This window comes from Mustela nivalis (assembly GCF_964662115.1).
Source record: "Mustela nivalis genome assembly, chromosome: 3".
NCBI lineage: Eukaryota > Metazoa > Chordata > Mammalia > Carnivora > Mustelidae > Mustela > Mustela nivalis.
In genome coordinates, this window is record NC_139022.1 from 8,403,730 (window position 1) to 8,411,335 (window position 7,606).

Consider the following 7,606-nt stretch of genomic DNA (forward strand, 5'->3'; position numbering starts at 1 on the left):
AAAGTGAAAACCTAATGACTGATTTGCCCCCTTGATGATTTCGAGCCTGTCATTTTCTCTTCACCTTTAGGGGGGGAAATGAACATAGATGGTTGAGTTTGCATATGACCTCAGGAACACATATAAAATCATGACAGTGACTACTATGGGGACAGAGGATATATAATATTTAGTATTATGAATGTTCTTATACAAGTACACATAAAATTTAGAATAAATAACATAAGAAATCCTTTCCCCTGGATCTCAGGGTCTGTTCTGCACATCTTCGTCTTTTGTCCATGAGGAGAAAAATACTGCATTTTCAACACAGACCTTGGGCAGAGGAAACCATGACAGGGAACCAGGCTGAGGACAAGACTCCAAAGACCCACAGGATTTATTGAGGCTTATGTTGACAGAATTCCTTTATGAACAAAAAATGTCAGGTATAAGCAGCTTTGAAGAGAACCCCATGGGTCCCCATCACTGATCTTTCAGAGCAGGTGCAAATAAGCTCCAAGGTGACAGAGAACTCACCACAGAGGACACTCAGATGAAAGGCTAATTATCATCTGGGAAGCAGTCCCAATGGCCTTATCAGCCAAGGGAAGTCTTTCTGGGATAGGCAGAAAATTTCCAGGGCCATTATTTCTCCTTGATTCTGTCCACCAAGATGCTAATAAAAGCATGTCTCCAATCCCAGGCCCTCGTCACAGCTATGGTGTTCTGCATGTCATTTACCTTGCTGCTCATGTGGTAACCAAACCTGGGCTGAAATACCATACCTTAAAATGCTGTGAGAAGGAAGTGGGTACCTAAGTGATGTCTTTGGGAATGGCGAGGATTTGATAGACTCAGGGAGGGAAAGAGAAAGGAACACATTCCAAGCACATACTCAAAAGGGGTTGAGATTAGTGTATGTGTTTTCCCTGCTCAACAGTTCTCTGCATTTTCAGGAAATTCAGAAACTGGTATCTGTAGTTAAGGGTAGAGCAATCTGGTATTTGCTCTGAGGGTCCAATGTCAGGGACTCGCCACAGCATGTAGACATATAGCTTAGCCAACTGCCACAGAAGAATGAAAATGAAAATGGGATTGGGCATGAATTTACATGAGTAAAAGTGGAAAAGTAAGATGCATTTATTTTGTCAATAATATTTCATATTGATTTGATTAAATGCTAAATTATTTAATATGTTAATATTTTTAAAATTAATAACAAAAACTATAGGAGGTCTGCATTGACAGTGCAAAGAAAGAAGAAAAAAAGAAAGAAAAAAGAAAAAGAAAGAAAGAAATGGATGGATAGTGTCCAAACTCATTTTATGAAGCAACCATTAGCTTGATTCAAAAAGCAGACAAAGATCCCATTGGAAAGGAGAATTACAGACCAATAAACTTGATGAACAGGAATGCCAAAATACTCAACAAGATACTAGCCAATAAGATCCCAGGGAATGTTAAAAGAGCTATTCATGATGAAAGGAGATCAATTCCTGGGATGCAAGGAAGGTTTAACATTGACAAGTGCATTGATGTGATCATATTAACAGAAGAATGACAAGAACCATATCATCCTCTCAACTGATGCAGAAAAATCATTTGGCAAAATACAACATCCTTTCCAGATGAAAACTCCTCAAAATACAGGGTTAGAAGGCACATGTTTCATTAAAGCCATCTCTGAAAAACCCACAGCAAATGTCATTCTCAAAGGGAAAGATCTGAGACCTTTACCCTTTGGTTCGGGAACATGACAGGGATGTCCATTCTCACCACTTTTGTTCAACAGAGTATTAGAAGTCCTAGCCTCGGCATTTGTACAACAAAAAGGAAATGGATTCAAATTAGCAAAAAAGTCAAACTCTCTCTTTGCATATGACAATATACTTTATGAGGAAAACCCAAAAGACTCCACCCCTAAATTCCTTGAACTCTTACAGCAATTCAGCAACATGAAGGGCTCAAAATGAATGCACATAAATCAGTTGCTTTTCTATATACTAACAATCTGAATGGAGAAAGAGAAAGTAAGGCTTCAATTCCATTTACTATAGCATTCAAATCCATAAGATACCTATTAATAAACCTAATCAAAGAGGTCAAGGATCTCTACTATAGAAACTACAGAACACTTATGAAGGAAACTGAGGAAGACACAAAAAGATGGAAAAACTTCTATGCTCATAGATTGGAAGAAAAATCATTGTGAAAATGTCTAAGCTGCCCAGATCAATCTATACATTCAATGCAATCCCTATCAAAATAACCTTGATATTCTTCCCAGAGCTAAAACAAACAATCCTAAAATTTGTATGTAGCCAGAAAAACCCCTAATTGCCAGGGGATTATTGAAAAAGAAAACCAAAGCTTGGGGCATCACAATTCCTGTTTGGAAGCAAGTTTACAAAGCTATGTTCATTAAGACAGCATGGTAGTGACACAAAAACAGACATATCGCTCAATGGAATAGAATAGAGAGCCCAGAAAAAAAAAAAAAAAAAACACCTTTGACTCTATAGCCAACTGATCTTGAATAAAGCAGGAAAGAATATCCAATGGAAAAAAAGGCAATGTCTTTGATAAATGATGCTGGGAAAATTGAACAGTCACATGCAAAAGGATGACACTGGTCCATTCTCTTATACCACATCTAACAAAAAATCCAAAATAGATGAAATACCTCAATGAGAGAGAGGAATCTTTCAAAATCCTAGAAGAGAACCCCAGGCAGCAACCACTTCAACCTCAGCCACAGTAACTTCCTGCAACACAGGTCTTTAAAGGCAAGGGAAACAAAAGCAAAAATGAACTATTGTTTCTCAAGATAAAAAGCTTCTGCACAGCAAGGTAACAATCAACATAACTTCTGATTGGGAGAAGATATTTGCAAATGATATATTCAATAGGGAATTAATAGCCAAAATAAAGAAAAAAGTTATACATGAGAGATGCAATATTCAAAATCTGAATAAATGTATTTGTTTACCCTCTGAATAAATGTAACTCAACTATTAAAACAGCTACACAAATTATCAGAACTTGTTTCTAAATTTTTCCTATAGATATGATAAGCAATTGTTATTTTAATGTTACTCATATCTCAGTGAAAGAGACATGAGAATTGTACTCACTTCTCACATTGAGTTTATGAGTGAATATACTCATAAAACACCAAGTATTCTCCTTAATCTCCAAAGATGTCCCCAGATCATGATTCTTGTTTAGTCTTTATGGAGTTCTCTAAAATGGCAAGAGCAGAGATGAGAGAAAAGTATACACAGTGGTAAGAAAAATAGTTTATTCAGAAAAATGACTTCATTGATAGGATGATGGGAGGACCGATATCAGCGTGAGAAACCAGTAAGTTTGTAACTATGCACAATAACAAAGGGTACATATCTTATGGGTATTTTTATTGTTACTTATCATTTAAATGCTTAAGATAATTTTTATTAGAATTAATAAACCATTTAATAAAATATTAGAATTAACAATTGATAGATTTTTAAAAGAATTTATTTATTTATTTGACAGAGAGAGATCACAAATAGGCAGAGAGGCAAGCATAGAGAGAGAGGGAGAAGCAGGCTCTTCGCTGAGCAGAGAGCCCAACTCAGGGCTCTATCTCAGGACCCTGAGATTATGAGCCAGGCTGAAGGCAGAGGCCTAACCCACTGAGCCACCCAGGCACCCCAACAATTGATAGATTTAAGCATTTAATTAACAATGGCCAAAGGAAAACCTTATTTTACTAAAGTCTATTAAAATATACATATTTTATAGATTTTATATATTTCATATTTTCATATAGATATATAAATGTTAAAAAGCAAATAAATGTTTACATACTTGTGTGTTTAAAAAAAAAGAAGCTCTCTTTAAGCCTTAGACAAAATATTATAGAATTCTTGAAAGAATTGTTGTTGTATCTTGTATTCTACTGTAAAATGGTAGTAAATATAGTGGAATTGATATTAATCAATGGCTGACATCTACAATCATCAATGTACTTCTTTTCTCTATTTATGGTAAAATAAACTAAGGTCTACACTTAATACTATATTCATATAAATATGGTCACTAAATAATTATAATTCTCTGACAAAATACATAACACATCTATGAATGGTAATGGACCTGCAAATGTGAGAATTTGTCCAAACCAAGTTATTTTAGTAAAATAATTGAATTTGAAAAAGACATATTATCACTGACTGGTATAGCTAAGATGAGATAAGTGAAAAGTTCCTATGGTTTAAATTAATTCCTAAGACTATGATCTTTTAGAAAATGTGGGTATTGGATTTTTGTGTTTTTCCCCCCTTTCCTTCTTAATCAAGACTGTAGTGTTGTAAATCTGCCTCACAAAATACATCCTAAGAATGTTTATTTAAAACAACAACAACAACAACAACAACAACAACAACAACAAAAAAAAAAACCCTAAGACTCCCCGTTATTTCCAGTGTCCCGTTATTCCTGGTGCTGTCATGCACCCCTTCCATTTCCCCACCAGTCCCATCATCTGCAGGTAAAGGCTCCACCTCTCCCGCCCCAGCGAGCCAGGCTCCAGAGTAAGAGCTGCAGGTCAATGGCCGTGCTGGGGTCCAGACCTGGAGGAGCCCCTGGCTGCTGGGAGCAGGGCAGCCTCCCACCCATGGCCCAGAAGGAAGAGCTTCTGCTGTTACCCCTGAAGTCAGGCTATCTCGCGGAGAAGGGAGGGGGGGATGCTGCCAAGATGGGGTAGGCTGCCGCCGCTGACAAGGAGGCTGCCCTGGTCACCTGCTGGATGTCTCCCCTAAAGGCCAGGGACCAATCCTTCACTAACCCAGCAGCGAGAGAACCCAAGAAACAAGAAGAAGCACTTTTCCTTTCAGAAGTCTTTCTGGTGGAGAGGCTTCTTCAGGAAGAGCAGCGAGGACGCAGGAGAGCAGGAGAGGCTTGGCGGGCGGGGGGGTGATGGTGGTGGCAGGAGACCCTCCACTGAAGGCCAGGAGGACCAGGCCTCCAGGGCCAGGGACAGAGCTTCTGCTGCCACAGAGATGGGGCTGGCCTCTGGGTGGAGCAGGTGGCGGGCCAGGGCCAGGCGGGAGAGGGCAGCGAGGGAGGAGGTGGAAGCTGGGGCAACCCACAGGAGCCCAACATCAGAAAGGAGCGGATTGGTCAGCTTGGTCAGCCTGCCCAGCTGCTGCACTGGAGACCCAATGAAGTACAGTCCAGAAACCCCCAGTGGCTCAGCAGAGGAAAAGGACCTGATTGTTGAGATAATCCAGGAACTTTTCTCCCTCTTTGTTGCAGGAGTGCCAGCTACTGGTTTTGAAGAACTTGTCTACAAATAGAGATTGATTTTAAAGTTTTGTATTGTGTTTTTTTTTTTTTTTTACTTTTTATTAAGTGAAGAACTTGTTTGTCCTCCTTCCCTACAGATTCCCTCATAAAGTTCTCTGTTACTACCATTCCAACAGGTCAAGGAAAGTTTAAACAGCTTCCTCTGCCTTGGTTCTCCTTTTTTGTTTTTGTTTGCATCAGTTTAAAGGTTTTTGCATACTTTGCATCTTTATTCAAAAACATAAATTTTATCTATGTGCAGGCCCATATATGAAGGAAATGGGTGGGCCCAAAGGGATAGGATTATTTTTTTAGCACAAATTTTGCCCTATTTTACTGATTTCTGTATTTAATATGGTATTAAAAAAATTGTCTTTGGGGAATCTGGGTGGCTAAGTCAGTTTAAATTCTGCCTTAGGCTCTGCTCATGATCCCAGGCCCCTGGTAGTAAGCCCTGCATCTGGCTCCCTGGTTAAAGGGGTGCCTGCTTATCCTTCTCCTGCTCCTTTTGCTTGTGCTGTCAAATAAATAAATATAATCTTAAAAAAAAAGTTAACTTAAAAAATAAGCAATAATAAAAACATAAAATAAAAATGTATTTGCCTATCACTAACTTTCCAGTAGAGTAATAGTTAGATCTGTGATAGCAAAGTAGGATGCTTTGCGAAAATCAATGAGTGTTTTGAAACTTTTTGGGAACAATGTCTTTGATAAACCCAAAGATGATATGTGTATGGATAAAAATGTATGATGGTAACTGTTGATTTTAGTAGCAATAGTGAAGATAGTAAAAAATGTCACAATTAGTGTGCATGGGTCACTGAAGCCATTCAGATTTGACATATCCAGTATAAATTATATAATTCAGTCTTGTCATTTTTTTGTTTTGTTTTTTTTCTTCAGATTTGTTTAGGAATAATTGAAAAAAATTATATATATATATATATATATATATATATATATATATATTGCACAGCTTTATTTAAGATACTTACACTTTTCAATAATCACTACAAAGCACATATCCACCAATTCATTTAGCTTGTGTGTGTGTATGTGTGTGTGTGTGTGTGTGTGTACGAATACTACCAACTGGTGAGATCTCCAGTAACAGAAAATTTCCAATATACAATTTTGTTGACTATATATAAATTACTCTAAATAGAACTTATTCAACACATATGCTGGAAACAGCAATTCACCCACATCTTCCCATTTCTCCCTGCCTTCAGTTACTGATAATTGCCATTCTACTCTTTACTTTTAAAGATGGACTATTGAATTTCATATACAACTGTAATTATTGTAAGTGTTTGTCTTTCTGTGTTTGGCTTATTTCACTTCTCTTAATGTCCTCCAGGTTCATAAATTTTACTCTTATTTTGTTTTTCCATTTATTTGTCAATGAACATGTAAAATTAATTCCATATTTTATCCATTATGAGTCACACTACAATAATGATTACAAGAGTAAAGTATAGGGAGAGACAAGATGGCAGGGAAGTAGGAGGAGGCGCCCTTTAAACCTGTACCCTAAAGTGAGCTGATTACCTTCCAAAGAACTCTGATCACCCACGAAATCAGCCTGAGATCAGAATTATAAATGTCTGGATCCCTACAGGAGCAGAAGACGCCAGTGGGCAGGTAAAGCGGAGTGGGAAATTTGGACTAATATTGGAAGATAAACAAAAGGGGGAGGGAGCCACCAGAGGCGACCCATTGGAAAGTAATATCCCAATATGAGAGTTCCCTGCCTCTGGGGACCAGCATTAACTCGGAGACCGGTAGAAAGCACTCAAAAAGAGCAAAAGATCACCGCGGGGGCGGGGGAGCAAGAATTGAGGGAATTGGGACATTAGGGAGAGGAGTTTAAGTTCTCAGACCCGGGACAGTCACCACTGGTGCAGAGCCAGAGTGCGCCAGAAAAACCAGGTCTTGGTCCCTGAGCCACCAGCACGCCTGAGAGCGAGTGGGGTCTGTCTCCCTTGAGCAGCTGGGAGCCTCGCTGGCCGGCAGAAACAGCCTTTTTGCAGTCCCCACCTGTATGCCATGCCAGGCTATCAGAGTCCGAGCTGCACCCTGCACCCTCTCCTTAGAGAGGTGCACACAGGCGCCAGCCCAGTGCTCTCAAACCCAGAAAGACCAGGGCCTCCCAGTCCCGGGCAGCACTAAAATCTCAGTGTTAGATCACTGTTTGGAACCTCTCTGGCAGTCTGGAGCTGCTCAGACAGCTGATGCTGCTGCTGCTGTGGTTTTAGGTACAAGCCAAAAATCCTGCATCCCCAGGGATCAC